The sequence below is a fragment of the Oreochromis niloticus genome, linkage group LG7 (assembly GCF_001858045.2).
Source record: "Oreochromis niloticus isolate F11D_XX linkage group LG7, O_niloticus_UMD_NMBU, whole genome shotgun sequence".
Classification (NCBI taxonomy): Eukaryota; Metazoa; Chordata; class Actinopteri; order Cichliformes; family Cichlidae; genus Oreochromis; species Oreochromis niloticus.
The window spans coordinates 49117963-49135611 of NC_031972.2; positions in this window are offsets into that span (position 1 = coordinate 49117963).

Below are 17649 nucleotides of genomic sequence, written 5' to 3' on the forward strand. Positions count from 1 at the left end.
GACATTCAATAATTCCTCGGGGAGGGTCTCGAGACCTTCTGCTTAATCCACCCCCCACCCTCACCCCCCAGTGCTCAAACAAAACCTGTGCCCATGGCTGTGGCTGTACAAAGGCACATTAAGCATGGGGGTGGGGGCTGGGCAGGGACGGATTAACCTGCCACTAGGGCCCCAGGACAAAATTGATCTGCTGGACCTCCAAAAGCCTTTTTTCACTTTAGACATTTTTAATCAAAACTAAACTCCTCTCTCCTCTTCATGTTCAAATAGTGTCCCCGAGTCACATCGGCTAATAGCAGGAACCACTTTGAGGTTCTTATAATGTTAGATGGTATTGTGCTTTTGTGGTACATATTCCAAAACAAATGATCAATTAAATTAGCTCAAACCAGATGATGCACAGACAGTCTGGAGTTTTCTGAGGAACATCCATTGTCCTAGGAAAGTTCCCTACTTCATGTGCTTGGGGGGGACAGACTGATGGACATACAGAGAAAAATATCCACAGTCTACTACCGCACCCACAGTTTCAACTCTACCATTCGGTTCTTGGCCTCCGCCTTTTGTCACTGTGCAGTGAAACTGCAGCATCAGCCTTTCACAGAATACAAAAACATGTTATCCAACACCACTTTGCCAGGCCTGTTGTTGCTTTGTGTTGCATTGTTTTTCTGCACACATGCTAGGCCACTGTTTTTGAGCAAGCATGTGGTGGTGGTAATGGGAGGTGGACATATCTGCCAACTGCCAGGTCAACCACTTGGAGAGGAACTCTTAAAGGACAAGGAAGCAGTGGAGCACTGAATCCTGGTCAGAAGTCACACACTGAGCTCTTTGTATTCTGTTTACCTGGGGCAGAGTAACACAGTTTTCTGGTAATGTGGCGAACAAAGGAACTGCTTGTTTCTTCCCAAGTAAGGGGGCAGTGGTCCAAAAGAAGATGGGAAAATAACAATATTAAAATAAGCTGAGCTTTATTTGCCCTTTTCATTAACTTGATATTGATATGAGAAGGAGTACGTGAGCTGTGTCTTAAAATGCACAATCTAGAACAATTCCTCCCCAGTCTCTGAATATATAGTTTAAAAATTCCAACTTTTCTTTTTGAAATAGTCAAAATATTTTTTTTTAAGGAAATAGAAGAGACTGTCTTCCCCAGAAAACAACCAGGTACTGTCTGTCATTTTGGCAAGCTGTTATTATGACCTATACTTACATTATAATGTTAGCCATCTTCTAGGGGGTCTGTGAGTAATACAGGTAATCAACAACTTTGACAGTGTATTTTTGTGCCTAAACCTAACCAAATTACAAGGAAAATCAAAGTAAGCAGCTGAGAGTCGATGCTTTCACAATCACGTTTCAAAGACTCTTTAATTAGTCTTTTTAGACAGAGAAGAGCAAACAACCAGCATAATGATTTAAGTGAAGGACTTGCTGGAAAATGTGGATCTCACCTGCCCTTTTTCAATCCATGATTTTTTTCCAGCATATCTATGTGTAGGATCCATCAGAGTGAAAATGATAAGATTAGAGCCTGACACCTGCTTAAATGTGCTAGCTTACCCGTGAGATCTGAAAGTGAAGTAGTGCCTGAAAGTGGAGCCTTTCACGTCTCAGTTTTCAAAGCAGTCATCTTTTGATCTGTTTAGAGAGCCTATAGGCCTGTGTCACGCCATTCATAACTTACAGAAAATGAAAGTACTATTCCCTGTATATCACACACCACTTGTTTCAGCGAGGTTTACCTTCAGCTATTTTACTTTTTCATATAATCTCAAGTTACAGGGTTGATAAAGAACTTGACAGTATCCCCGCTGTTCTAGTTCCAGTACTGACAGTATTGATATAGCTGAAAGTCCAGCACTGTGGGTCATGTAATTCTTCTTTTGGCAGGGGCAGACATTTCTCAACTGCCACCCACAGTTGCCAGGGTGAACAATGCTCCACTGAGCTATAACTTATGGTCCTCACTGAAAGAGCCTAATACCATTAGCCAAAGTGGGAGTCAGATGAGAGCTGGAACTTGGAGAGGTAGCATTTGTGCAGGACGTGCATATGTGTTTTGTGCAAATGTTTCTTAGGAGCATCTACTGAGTTACAGAAAATGAAAATGAATGGGGAAGCAAGCCAAACAGATCTGCAGCCATTAAGTCATTTGTCAGGCAGTGACATCTCTGGGATCCCAAGCCTCTGGTCACATGCAATCCAAGCACACAACTGACTCAGCAGAAACTTCTGCTGAAACATCTTCCTGTAAACACAACCCTACTTTATATGCTTATTTTGAAGATTAAAGGTCTCCAGCTGAATAACATAATGCAAGCAGGTATCAGAAAATTCAGTTCAACTAACAAAACATTAATTAATGTAAAGAAGACCTGGGCTCTGTAATGTAAAAGTACAATAAAGAGTCTTCATAAAGACGCGCCGCGTTGTGTCTGGTTAACATTGCGCAACATATTCTTACATAATTGCTCCATGCTCAGCGAGGCGAGGGTTCTCTGCTCAGTGACACAGGCCAGACTTGAGGCATCAGAATGTAATTAATGGTTGCACATTATCAAGCAGCTGTTTGAGGGCTTTGTTCTGGTGCCAGCTCAGCAGTAGCCTCGTGCCTGTCTGTGCTAGGTAAGAGGACCCTCCTCTTTAGACTGGAACTGCTCGGCATCTGTGCAAACCTCTCATTTGTTGGAGTCACAAGGCTGTGTAGATAGAGCCATCCTTAAGCCTGAACACAGCACTTCAACATGGTCACTATTTTTTTTGTTTGTTTTGCCTACTGAAGCTTGAAGGGAGTAATATAATAGTAATAATACCCACAAGTAGAGTGTAAAATCAACACATGCCACAATAACTTCCTGCTGCACTCTTTTACCAAATCACCGATGGAAATGATTCCCAGATGATTCTGTGATGTAAATACGCTGTCATCCACTTTCAGCACAGCACTTTTTTTCGCATTAGCTTGCTCAGCACACAAACCAAAAAGCCATAAGGGTCAGTCAAGTCAGCAGACCAGGTTAATTGGCAACTCTGGAAAAATGGTTTAACGCTTAATTCAGCTGTAGCCGCACAAATGCACAAGTACCAATATGGATGATTGGAAGGAGTCGCTAGGCTTTGAGAGCTTGTGGAAAAATGACTCTGCCGGGCGGTTTTAGTTCTCACAACTCCACTCTGAATCATTAAACACACCTCCCTGAATCACTCTTAGTCACAGCCTGACAAAAACCCAACCCACAAATGACTCTCTGTTCCCCAGAGTGACGACTTCACTGGATCCATTGGATTTTTGGGTGCAGTCCAAATATATTTTTTCTCTCCAACTTTTATGACACTTCCACTAGTGATATGTGTCATTAAGCATGAATGAGTGGATATGCTATTTTGTAATTAGAGGATGCTGCAAGTGGCCTGACTCGGTTGTAAGTAAATGACTGTGAAGAGGGAGGGTGTTGTCTGTGTTTCTTCCCAGATGTACTGTTTTTATTTTTGCTATGTAAAGCAAAACAGAAATGTTTTACTATTTTGCTTTAGGAACCCCAAGCAGCGAGACTAACGATGGAACCAGGCACACTCCATTCATCTGTGAAAGATGGTCCAGAACTCAACCTCTCAACACTCATGTGTCTTTCAATATCTAATTCAACAAAGTCATCATACTCTTACCTACATGTCGTTCCTACTCATTATTGGTTTAGACAAGGACCTCTGTGTTTAGATAATGAAATTAGCCGGCCTCCCTGAGGCTCTCCCTGCTTCATAAACTGCTTTATTAATTGCTATCTGCATTTGGTAAGTGCTACAAAAGGCTACCGTAAGTATATCCGCTTGTAACCGGAGCGGGTTCTATATTGATTGCAGATGGTGTCATTACTCAAAAAACCCAGCTGTGTAATTTAAGTAATGGAGCAGATTATTAATTAAGATGAAGGGCTACTTAACATTGATCAGGGATCCAAGCTCCACTTTGCTGTAATGCATAAATAACCTGACATGGGTGCGATTCCCCAACACACAGCGCTCGTTAAAGCTCATCGCATGTGCTGACATCACAGATTCTGATACGCAGCACCTCCTGGTTTCATCTTCATGAGTGCAAAGCCTGCGCCTTCACCCTGCAGTGCATTTATTGCTTAAGTAGCAGGATATAGAGCAGTTCGTGGAGAACTACTCGAGGCCAAGTGCTGGTATAATGCAAAAGTGCTCTTTCAAAGGCGTGATTATCTTGCGTGGCGGGAATGGAAGAGGCCGCATTCCGCTGCATGCACGTTAAATAAGGTGGTGTGCCAGAGGAGAATTTGTATTTATTTATTTATTGTTTTTAACACAGAAGCTGATGACATGTACTGTACAACAATGCAACCACAACATCTGTTGGGCTTTGCAACATTCAGGAAATCTCAGCATGCAGTCCTCCCCTGATGGCACACATATCCTGTGTTTGATGGGAAAGCAGAGCAGTGTGACAAACAGGTCATGAGCATCTTCTCGGGGCAGCTGGGGTCATGTGAGCGACAGCGAGAAAGGCTCAAGGCTCGGAATAACTCTTTAAGGCGGAAGGCAGGAACTCCTCAAGGACAACACTGATGCTGGACTTTGTAAACTTGCTTTCTATTTTTTTGTTGTTGTTGTTATTATGCCGTCCAATTCAAGGATTTGAGAGGATCTGTATAAATTCATGTTTACTAATGAAATGAACCGCTTAGTTATTTGCACGCCAAAGAACAGATACTTTTTCCGAGAATAAAAAAGGGTGTGTATCTAAAAACAGGAGCACAAAAGTAGTTTTTAGTGATGAATTAAACTGACTCTTATGCCTAACAGACCATTGGCTTTGTAAAAGCACAATAGTACTTCCATCCATCCATCCATCTATTTTCTTCCGCTTATCCAATTCAGGGTCGGGGAAGACCTGGAGCCTTTCCCAGCTGTCATATGGCGAGAGGTGACGTACAGCCTGTACATGTTTTTGTACCAGGTTTTCTAAGCAGGGCTAACACAGAGTGACAGACAACCATTCGTACTATTTGGACTGTGAGAGGAAGCTGGAGTGCTTGAAAAAACCCACACAGACATGCAAACTCCACACAGAAAGGCCACAGATTCAAACACAGGGTCTTTTGGCTATGCCAACCACTGTACAACTGAATACTGACCTCTCCGAAGTACTTGATTAAGTTAAAACCAAAATCTCAATTAGATATTCTGTAAAAGAAAGAAAACATGTGACCTAGTCTTTGACATCACAGTGCACATATTTATGTATGAACATCTGCTCTTCTCTGGGGCTATTTTTGGCCTGAAGTTTTTAAAATTCAAGGTCATGGAAAAACTGAAATAGTCACACAAGCCTCCTCATACTGAAAATACTGTAATGGTTTCATCTGGTTCCCTATTTTGTTTTAAATGAGAAGTTGTTAAAATGCATCCCTTTTCCTTTTAGGGGAATTTCTTCATTTGTTTTGTTTTTTTACTCTTTACTCCTACGAGTCAGACACAGGAAGTTGTTGTGAAATCTTGGATTTCAACAGAAAACTGGTCACTCCTTTCATCCGCAGAGCTCCTCGTGAATGCCTCTACGTGCTTAATCACGCTCTTCACTGTACAGTTTAAAAAGAGAACGACTGACTTAAATCTACTTGAGCGAAGTCGTAACTGTCACCGAGGTGCTTGATTTTTCACGACCCCGCCGACTCCACTGATACAGGGAGAGATCTGAGCGCGAGATTCGTTGCTGTATTTATTTGTTTATATAATGATGCCACACTCTGTAGTAACTTTCTCAGATGGATCTGTCAATGATTGATGAAGTATGCAGTCAGAAGTCACACAGCTTTATAGCAGACATCATATTATGCTGACAGGCTGCAGAAGGATTTAATGTTCTGCCACAAATAGGCTCTCTGTAGAGACCTTATAAGGTTTACAGGGTGCTCATACAACCAAAGAAAAACAGGGGTTTTCTGTTATTCTGCATTTGAAGACACTAGTGAAACTCCTACACAATGTTTTAATTTGTTATATATGTGTCAAACGCAAGAATTTACATTTACTGTCATTTGCAGCTACAGTTTGATCCAAACAGATAAACAGTTTTATTTTTAGAAACCAAGTTAATGAAATTGTTTTAAGAATATCCTAAAATCTAAAAGCTTTTTGAGTGTCTCGTCTGCCTTTGTTTCCTGGTGCACAAGATATCTCGTGGTTCATTTATTCTCCATATGTGGCAGATTGCTGAGTCACCCTTCTGCTCTGCACCTGTTCAGGTGTAGTGATTTTAATGCTCTCTTTGGAGTGCTGAATACAAGGCTCCCGGTTACAGCTGGCATTGTCAGAGTGCTCGTAGTTGAGCTATGTGGCAAGATGACCGGTGTCAGCAACAGCAAAAGAGCTGGGACAGTAAATTGACTCTGAACTGATGAGTGGGAGTGTTGGGTTGTGGGAAATCTGAGCTCATTCCCTCCCTTGTCAAGGTCCAGTAAATATAAGGGTAGTACGTCAACATTTCCTGCACATCTCACAGAGATGTAAAGGGGTGTTTGCGCTCACTCACCCGAAGGACAAGATGTTGAAAATACAAAAGAGCTTTTTAATGAAATTCCCCATGAAATATCAAACAGCTTTTATAGCTTTTCATAAGATTCTTCAAAATCGTAAGATTAGATCAGAGTGCCAAAGAGAGCGTCTGTATGAGAATCTAAATTTGTCAGTCTGTTGGAGAGGCATTAGGACGCAGCTGAGCGCTGTGGAGAGGTTGTGTCTGGGCCACTAAACAAGTCCCGTGTGCTAAGCAACACTGTGTAAGGGCCATCTGTCTCCTATACCAGAACGTTCAGGCAAAGCAGGCGGGGAAAGAAAAAGAGTTTCATGTCGCAGCTCCCCTGATCAATGGCTATTGATTCGTCACTTATCTCAAATACAGCCTAGCTGATGAGATGTCACACTTCTGACCTCCTGCAGGGAGAGGGGAATGAGGGATGCTAGCTGGGTAGGCATGGTGTTGTGTTACAGATATACTCCATTCACATATACAAAAGGGGAAAAATTTTACTTGCATACCTGTAATGTTAAGGAAACAAACATGCAGGCATAATTACACTGAGATTGTATATTCATGCAATGGAAGGCTGCAATTATCCACCCAGTGAACCATCAACTTTTACAGGTTTGATGTGACAAACCTTGCATGGACAGTTACGCTCCTATCCTCTCTACTGTCCATCTCTTAACCTCATCCCGCTGTGGCTCTCACTCTCTTGATGCAGACAGACAATTAATAAGCGCATTGTCGGCCGAATGGATCACATTCACCGCAACTGCTGCGCTCAGCAGACAGCTCAAATAAATAAAGAGCAAGCAACCCCTCTAAACTGACAGTCACACAGATAGATGGATTGCAAAGTCACAATGACGACCTTTGACAATATCCTATTTTTAAAGCCTTTTTGGGATCTCACATCTAGAGTAAAAGTAATGGAAAACTAGCTAGAATAGCAGTAGCAGTGGCAAGATAATCAACACTTTTCCAAGTGGCAATAAAACAGCAGAAACACCACAAAAAGCAAGCTCAAGAGGATGCAAATGCTCCATAGCTTACAGATCAAAGAGCTCAATGACAGGAGATTTTGCAGAGCACAGGAAGGTGATGGTTTGGTACCACAGAAAAATCCCCCACTGTGACTTTGTGCACTGAATGTTAAACATTGACCAATTTTTCACCGTTTCTATTTACTGTCTCACATATTTATGTGCAGTATATCATAACTCCTTTGACTTTCCCATCAATCCTCACTATATGGAGATTTAAATGTGTTGAAAAGCAGAATTCAAAGTATTCTTAAGTGCGACAATAAAGAAATATGCGTTTGAATTTCCTTTTGCAGACATGTGTTGGCTATCACTGTCTTTGACTCTATGCAGATATGTGATGTATTCACTGTGCCTTGAAATCTCGAGTAATTGTGTTTACACAATTATATAGGATACTGCTTATAAAAGAGAGATTTTATTACACAGACTTTTCACCAGTATTTCAATATTTTATAAATGTGACACATTTGTGGGTATACCATTAAAACAGGTTGTTGTTCATGACCCCAATCTAAATGGTATTGTACGAAACATGCTATTGGAGCTTTAAGATTAAAACAGCATTGATAAACAACAGTTTTGCTTTAATTAGGTAAAAGTAGGAACACTAGAGAGGAAAATATGCTGTTACAAGTGAAAGTTCTAGATTCAGAATTCTACATGAGTCGGTATTAACATCAAAATATACTCAAAGCATTTAAAGTAAAAGTATTCATTATACAGCGAGGGGGGTCAGGGAGGAGACAGGAGACTATCCCCTCCTACTGTCATAGTACAAGAAGTTTTATCATCACTGAATATTAATTATGAATTAGTTTTATCTCTCACTTTAATGTTGAAGCTGGTAATAATTTGACATGATTTGTTTACTATAGAGCAGCTCAATCTATAATAATGTAGCATAATTTATTGGTAGCTGTAATCAGAAATGTAAAATAAATGTAGTGCCTCTTGACCCAATCCCGCTCCCTTGACATGTCCCTGACATCAAGGACAATGAGCCAATGTAACATTTATGGAGTTTAGAGACAGGCAGATTTTCTAGTGATGTTAACAATTTGGCTTGTGGAGTACAACCATGTGGTTCTCGAAATAATCACTTTCAGGGAAAAAAATACACGAGAGGTGAGCACAAATAGCCTTGAGGGTTTCAGGCGTAATTCTCCATCAGTCGGATCTTTGCTGCACGTCATAACTGCGCTCTCCCCACAGCTCATATTTGATAAATTGATAAAATACTGAAGAAATACAAATGAATAGATGAAAATTCATCTAATGATTTCTAATCATTTCACTAAGGGAAATATCTACATAAATATACAGATATGTACTGAGTCTGAATAAAATCTTTAACATAACATTTAGAATTTTGGTTTAAGTTATCCACAGGTTGCTCCTCCTGGATTCACGAGATGTAATATCAACTGTAGCTAGCCTCTGGTGATGAGAGAAATAGAAACTGAACTCCTCAGCTGTTACTCGGTGAGACTGCTCAAATAAATTATTTATTTGAAATGACAGAGTGTGATTCTCTTCTTCATCTGACCCCGTTTAACCATTTTTTGCCTTCTTTGTGGGCAATTTCAAAGGAAATAATACACCTTTCATAATGGATAAATTATTAGGAAATGACAGCAAAAGCACAAACTTGCCCAGATTTAGAGCAGAAACCATGGCAATAATTACAGTTCTGACTACAGTACTATTCGCTGACAGTGTACACAAAATGAGTGCCCTGATTCCTAATTCGCAGATCATGACTGCTGTGAAATGCAATTAATGGATTCATAATTTATTTAGTGAGCTGTGATGAGCGAGCTCACTGAGACAGAATGCAGTATACACTCCATGCACACTGGATAAGCACGAGGTGTGTCTTAAAGGATGTGCAAAAAAACAAAAAAGGAACAGTACATTTAAATAATTCTAAGTTTATATGTAGCTGCAGTTGTGGTAGAAGTTTGCGTACACTCATCCTGGGCATGGCTGTCATGGCAGTTTTGGACTCTTTAAACAGTTCTTTTTCCAGGATATCCACCCTAACTAATATTTGGTTAAATGTCCCTTGGCAAGTTGAACCTCAGCCAGATCCTTTTGGTATCCATCAACAAGCTTCTGGGATAATTTTGGCTTAATAATTTGGCAGTGGTCCACCTCCTTCATTAGTCCATCCACCTTGTGTAATAATGTACGAGTATCACTGGCAGCAAAACAGCTCCAAAGCATAATCCTACCACCGCCATGCTTTGCTGAACAGTGTTCTTACGTTTGAGAGCCTCACCTTTACTCCTCTAAGCATACCTCTTGTCACTGTGGCCAAATAGCTCAATCTTTGTTTCATATAACCATAAAGCTTTTCTCCAGAAGGCATTTGGCTTGTCCATGTGGGCAGATTCAAATTTCAATCAACCAATTTCAAATGTCAATTTTCATGGCAGGCTTGAACCTTGGTGGTTCCTGAGTTGTCCCTGAACATCCTAACCCAGGGGTGTCCAACTCCAGGCCTCAAGGGCCGGTGTCCTGCAGGTTTTAGATGTGTCCTTGATCCAACACAGCTGATTTAAATGGCTAAATTACCTCCTCAACATGTCTTGAAGTTCTCCAGAGGCCTGGTAATGAACTAATCATTTGATTCAGGTGTCTAAAACCTGCAGGACACCGGCCCTTGAGCCCTGGAGTTAGACACCCCTGTCCTAACCAATTCCCTCTTTTCTGATAGTCATGGTTAGGGTCTTCTTTGAGACCTTGGTAGTGACACATCTGAATAACTTGTACTTATGTACAACTGTTTGAACTGATGATCCTGGAATTGTTTGCTATTAGGCTTCTGTGATGGCCTTTCCAACTCCCCAATCTGAAGCCTATTGAAAATTTGTTGCATACGCCTAAAAGCCTGGTGTTTGTTGGGAAACCAACCAATTTAAAAATTCTCTACCAATCTTGCCAAGAACAGTGATCAAATATCCAGACAAATTATGGCAGAATGCTGTTGATGCCTGCCAAAAGTGACTTGTCAAGGTGTAACTTTCTAATGGACATTTAACTAAATATAGCAGGGGTAGGGAACGTTAGTCCTCGAGAGCCGGTGTCCTGCAGGTTTTAGATCTCACCCTGGGTCACCATACCTGAATCAAATGATTAGTTCATTACCAGGCCTCTGGAGAACTTCAAGACATGTTGAGGAGGTAATTTAGCCATTTAAATCAGCTGTGTTGGATCAAGGACACATCTAAAACCTGCCGGACACCGGCTCTTGAGGCCTGGAGCTCCGTACCCCTGAAATATAGGGTCCTATGTATACTTTTGACCCTGTGTAGGTAAGAGAAAATCCAAAATAAATTGAAACTTGTGCACCCAATTCTTATTTTGTTTTTAAGTATTTAAAGAAGTATTCTGCAAAACCATTCCACCCTGGAAAAGAACAGTCAAAGAAATCATTAAAACCCTGAAATTACACCCATGACTGTGTGTAAACTTCTGACTACAGCTGTACATTAAAGAATAAAATGTGTTAAACTCCCCGACACACACCAAGTTAAACGTAAGAATAAGAACCAAAGGTCTCTTTGGGGTGATACAGATGTCAAAACAGTGACTGAAAAGCCTATGTTGTGGAATGAGTGTCAAGCAGAGGGCACGGTCTATCTCTGTTTTTGTTTTGTTTTGTTTGTTCAAAGAGACAGATGCCATGGAAGCAGTCTGAAAAATGTGAGACAGCAAGATTCCCTGGACGGCTGCCATGTCCCTGCAGGTACAAGAACGCGAGGATTTGGGAAGGAAACAGGACGCGGGTTGGTGATAATTGGGGGTACCCTCTGGAAATCTCTGCTTTGTAGTTAAGCTTTGTTTGAATATGACGCTATTAATGAGGATGAGAGGGAAACACTTGTAAAGCCACAAAGCCGGAATTTATCTCAGCTGTACTAACAGAAATGTTTTGCATGCTGTTCATTTAACCACAACTGGCACGCAGTGAGTGATCTGATGAAGTGATGCTGGTGGAAAAAAAATGTAAATATGACTTCAGCTGAAAGATCCTTCAGGGTATTGTGTTCATTTACAATACAAACCAAATCATCTGTTCAAATCCACAGGAAGAGGCCTAAATATGTAAAGCCTAAACTCAAATGTTCTCCAGCCAAATTTTGCTGCCAGATATTTATCCTGTGCGAGGGCCTGATGGGCTGCACAGTGACTCAACTTCCACCCATTCCTGTCTCAGTATAACAAGTGTTTAGGCTGTTTGCCATAAATCATGTCCCTGCCAGATGTTGCCAAGCAACTGATTAATTAGCAGAGCCTCCTGAGTGAGTAGCAGTGGAGCCAGTATGGGAGAGCTCATTTCAGTCCCAGTGGTCCAAAGACTCCACCAGCTTTGACACCTTAACAGACATAGAGAGCCATTTATTTTATATCCACAAGGAGACTTTTGAAGGGATACTTGAGTACATGATTTAGGAAATAGCACTTATTTGCTTTCTGACCCAGTGTTAGATGAGAATGTGGCTACCACTCTCATACTTGTATGACTTCTGCAGAGTTAGACACAGCAGGTGGTTTGGTTTGATTAACGTCCAAATTTTAAACCGAATACATCTTAGTGTCGCTAATTTCACAAAGCATTATATGCTGGACTAGTTAATCCACTGGTTACCTGCCAACTGCAGAGTGATGAAAATATTCACGTGTTTCTAAATAATATACTTCTTAATTAGTGATTCTTAGAGCTGCTGGTGGAAACTTTATTTTTCCTTTTTTACATTTAGTCAGAAAACGCCTGGTTGTTTCTCTCTTATGCTTGCAAAAAATAACAACTGGTGATTTAACAGTAGTGAGAGGGTATTAACCTTTTCATCTCACTCTTCACAAGAAAGCAAGTTATCATTATTTCCCAAAATGTCAAACATTTTTACCAAGAGAGGGAAAAATCTATTTATTTAAACACACCGTGCCTTTAAGATGGCTTAATTGCTTCTGTAAAGGCAATATATGAAGCTACATTAGGCCTCAGATCTAGAGACTGGTCAGTGATAACCATAGATTGCCAGGGTAAACTGTGTATTTTCCAGTTGATAGACTGGTGGTTGGTGGGTGCTGGAAGTGTCAGGTGAAATCAGTCACAAAGAGGGCGCTGCACCAAAAACCTCATCCAACCTTGCTTGGTTGCTAGCAGATTGTCACGTTCCTCCATTGTTTGGATGCAGACTTATCTGCAAACACTGGGCAACTACTCACCAAGTGATGGTGACAATAGCAATGCAAGCCAGAAACGAAATCTTTCCCTTCAAAGTTCATGTAAAAGATGGGCCTTGTTGTGCAACAAACACATTTCAAAAGGGAAGAAACGTTTTACTTGTTTACTTGGGGGGTTTTTTCCCACAGAGACAAATATCCTGCTTCTAAATTTGTTGCCCTTTTTTGTTTGTTTTTCACTTTAGATAAGCAGCACAGGATGGATGGATGGATCAATGGATGGATGGATGGATGTTCCAATACTTATATATATCTCATATTGTAATTTGCTTGTGAAAGTGTCCAAATTCTGCAGTTTTCTTGTGCGGCATGGTTTTAAGAATTAGTTACGAATCCAGTAAATATATGTTTTATTTAAAAGGACTGAAAAGAAATAATTTTATGAGTAAATCATAGCATGAGACTGGGTATGTACTGGGTGCTAAACAAGGCATCCTATGAAGTAGGCTTTGGCAGTTTGTTGCCAGTCTAAGTGGATGAGAAAAACCTCTTTTTCTTTTCTTTTTTTCCAATGATCATAGCTGGCTGAGCTGTAGTTGAACAAACATAGCTTGCATTTTCTGTGCCAGAAATGGCCTGAATCCACAGGGCAGTGGGTCACACTTATACGTGCGCACAAACACATGAAGACAGATGCTCAAACACTTAACTGACCCACCTCAGACATTATTAGTTCTTCCATGCGGTAGAGTCAAAGCTGTCTAATAGAGGATGGAGGTCATATTTTGATGCCCAACTCCATTTGGGTTAATAAGAGGACTGTAATTAGCTGGGAGGATGGAGAAGGTATATGAACCATGTTAGAAAGCTAAATGGTCCAATTTTCCCAGTCATGTGAATGCCTTTTCCCCACATCACTCTTGGCAGTCACTGAGGCTAAAAGACACCAATTAATCTCCCATGGCTATTATGGGCCCAGAAAATAGATGGGGAAAGCACACTGAGACAGAAAGGGGATATGTAATTTGCTGGGGATCACTGCACGTTGGCTGAAACCAGCTATAATTAAAATAGCAGTCAGCAAAAGTTTGACAATTGTGCTATAATTTGTAACGGGATAATTAAATTAACACTTCATAGAGGTGCTTTCTAATTATCTTGTAGCTATACTGTTTTGCACATACATACAGCGCTAATTTTATTTAGTTCAGTTTAAGTAGCTGGAATATTTTGACAAACTGCAAAGTAACACATAAGGCAAAGCCATTTAAATAAACAGTTCCTTCTTAAAAGATTTTAATGTGTTCAGGAGAGGCACTAAAGAGGAACTTGTGGCATCGTCTGAACTCTGCAGTAAGACACCAGAGACGTTCTACAGGCTTTGATAATACCCTGCCTCTGTGTCTGTGTTGATAATACCTCCCTGTCTGTGTCTATAGAACTCATAATTCCTGTTCTGTCAGACTGGCTCTCTGTAACCATTATTTGTCTTTAGTGGCATGAGCTGGATTTGGCAGACCTGTCACTGCATGCACGCTTGCATACTGTTTGCATGTATCAGTATTACACATTCCTTAGGATATATTCAGATCTGTATCACTGTCTTGATCCTGAGCTGAATAACAAATGAACATCTCTGCCGCCTTCAGCTTTTACTCGCTGATTTCCCTGGGCTGGAATTTCTCCTAATAACCAACTGCCTGCCTCCCTCAACACAGCAGCACTGTCAGAGAATGAAAACTCTGATGCCTCAACAACTTGCATGCTGCTGAATGGAGTTTTTTCTCCAACAGATGGCCATTTGCTCAGGGCAATAACAATAACACTGGAATGAGATAGTAGGAATACTAAGCAGTTATGAATTTGGGTTCATTTTCTGTTAATTTTTTGGTCATCACAAGATGTGTTCCTCAGTCTACTGGGTTGCCATGTTTAGTTTCCCTGTGATACCTGTGGGATTTTTTCTTTCTGTGTACTCATTTGTTATTTTTGGCATGCCAACTACCTCTGTTACTTTATATCTAGATCTTGGCTGTTTTTGGTCCCATTATTTTCTTCCTCAATTTCACAGTTACCTATCTACTCTCATTTTGCAAGGCAATTCAACCTCAGTCCAAGTAGCAGTCTGAGAGCTACATCTCCCAGACTTTTAAGTATTGTCCACAGCCTATTTACATTAAAGCAGACATGACTCTTTAATGAAGTGTATACCATTGTAGTAATCCTCTTTACTAGATGATAATGTAAAAACACATAAGCTCTAACTGCGTATAGACGCTTTAGTGTATTCTAGAGCTTTGGTTGCTTCACAGCTCTGAACCGCTGTAGCTATCCCCCGACACCAGGCATTACCACTGGCATTCTGCTGTCTGACTCAAAGTTCCAATCGGCCAATGAATACCAAATCAGCCCTTTTAAATACAGCCAGGAATACACTGTCAAAAGGAAAAATGGTTCGCTGCCACCCCCACCAACACTACCCCCTATTCATCTGCAGAGTCACATTTCAAAAAAGGTGCAGGGGGTTTCAGCTCTTCTCATCTTAAACATCTCCCACAGGTGTGGCCGTAACTCTGTCTCGACACACTCTTGCACTTAAGCCCTGGGATGATATCAAACCATGATCTTAGTGCAGGACAGTATTGCTTTGTTTCACACCCACCCACCCTCCCACCCACACACACACACACACACACACACACGAACATATGAACTGCTAATCTTGTATTCACCATCATCAACACTCCAGAATGCACAGATGCAGACAAGCAGAGACACAAAACCTGACAGCTACGTACACAAGCGTAGTGTGCTCCCAAGTGAGCCCAGCTAACAGACTGTGGAGAGGGAGGTGCAGTGATGCAGAGACATGGGGCCATACACGGAGCTTCAAGTTCACTGCCTGGGAATTATCACATCAAACTTGTATGCCCAATGGTTCTGACAAGCCCAAGGCCAAACCATTAAAGCCTGGTGTAGACAGAAATTACTTCGCAGGGCTATGACTGGGCAATGACTGCTGTTGTGCACCAGTGATTCACACCAGCCAATAGGAGTCAGATTTACACAGGCAACCAGGAAGGAAGTGCTTGTCAAACCAACACAGAGTTGGTGGATATGCTTACTTCATTCACATGCATAGATTAGTTTCATGATGTATTCACACTTTCATCCACTGTGGCATTTTTGAGAATGTGGACTTTGTTCCACAAAACGAATACCGCTGAAATCAGTGTCTTGTTCTATCGGCATATATTTGCATGATATATTCATACAGTAGCTCAGTACACCCTGTAGCACTTGTAGCAGACACTGAAGATATCAAGGCTTCAAATAACCATCCTGTTGGAGGAAACTGTTAGCAAGAATGCATTTGAGCCAGATCAAAAGTGAAGTGTGAAGAACACATTTATCTCACGGCTACACTTGCACAATTATAATATTCCAGTTTTACAGAGGAAACATGACTTAATTTGGGAGCATCATTCACTTCCTGTTTTATTCCAAATCTGAGAGCAATCAGACTTAATGATTGGGGGAATGGGCAAGAAGAAAAATACTTCACACATCTCAGATTAGAATGTACATGAAGTATAAAGCAGCTAAGGCTAATAATATACCATTAATTTAATCAACAGTCGCAGGAGATGAACTAAAGGTTAGATTTTCCATTAACTCACTGGCATGAACTTAGTTGATGAAAGTGGTGGAACAAACACCTGCTTGATACCAACAGCTGTAAATAACTGTTGTTATTAGTTAAATGTCACTCAAAAAGCCACGCCCCTAATTATGTATACCTTATAGAATTCATTTAATTTACATAGTGGGGATTCTAAAATATAAAACGTGGTAAATGAGCTAGAGGAGGTTGCTGCCTAGCACTACTAAGTACATTTAAATGAACTGTGAAAATGCAAATTTTTGAGCAGTCTGAAACTGTAAAATGTCTTTGTGAAACTGTCCCAATGCGGGCAGGAACATGAAGGCAAAAAGTTCTTTTACATAATTTATTATCAGAGTTCTTCTATAAAAGGGATAATAGGGCGAGAAGATCTTAGCAAAGTAAATGTGGGGTAAAGAGTATGTTTGTGCCATCCAATGGGGGATTCCTAATGCTATGCAAGTTACAGGACTGGCTTTAATTGTGAGAAGGGCAGATATGAGTTTCTCTTTAAGCATATGCAGTGCACATAAGAAGAAGCTCAATTTTTATTTCGTCTTGATTTCACTGTTCTGCTGTCTAGTACTAATCTTTGGCAAATACATTCATATATCATCATATTTTTGGTTTGTTTCTTGTAAGACTTGTATTTTCTAACTTAACTAGAACCAGTCCCAGCCCTAAATATGGGTGAAAAGGAGGGATAACTATGCTGTATATAAGTAAGCATGGTCACCCTGTTGTAAAAGAAAGTCTGGGCTCTCTGGAGCCTCCAGATACTTATTTTTAATTCAATTCATTCCAGTTTTATTTATATAGCACCGAATCACAACAAAAGTCAACTCAAGGCACTTTATATTTTAAGGTAAAGACCCTACAATGACAGAGAAAAAACCCAAACAATCAAATGGCCCTGGATGAGCAAACACTTGCTGACAGTGGGAAGGAAAAACTCTTTTAACAGGAAGAAACCTCCAGCAGAATCAGGCTAAGGGAGGGGCAGACATTCAGTGCAAAGCATTATTAAAATTATTACAATTTCAGGGGTCACCAGGACATACACACTGCTTGTGAAGAATCAGCAGTTGGATAATTCATTGACTGCCCATAAAGACTATTTTAAAATGCTGTGTCCACTGGAGACTATAGTTGGCCCTACACTACCTTTTTCTCTGATGCAAAATTCTCTCATATTC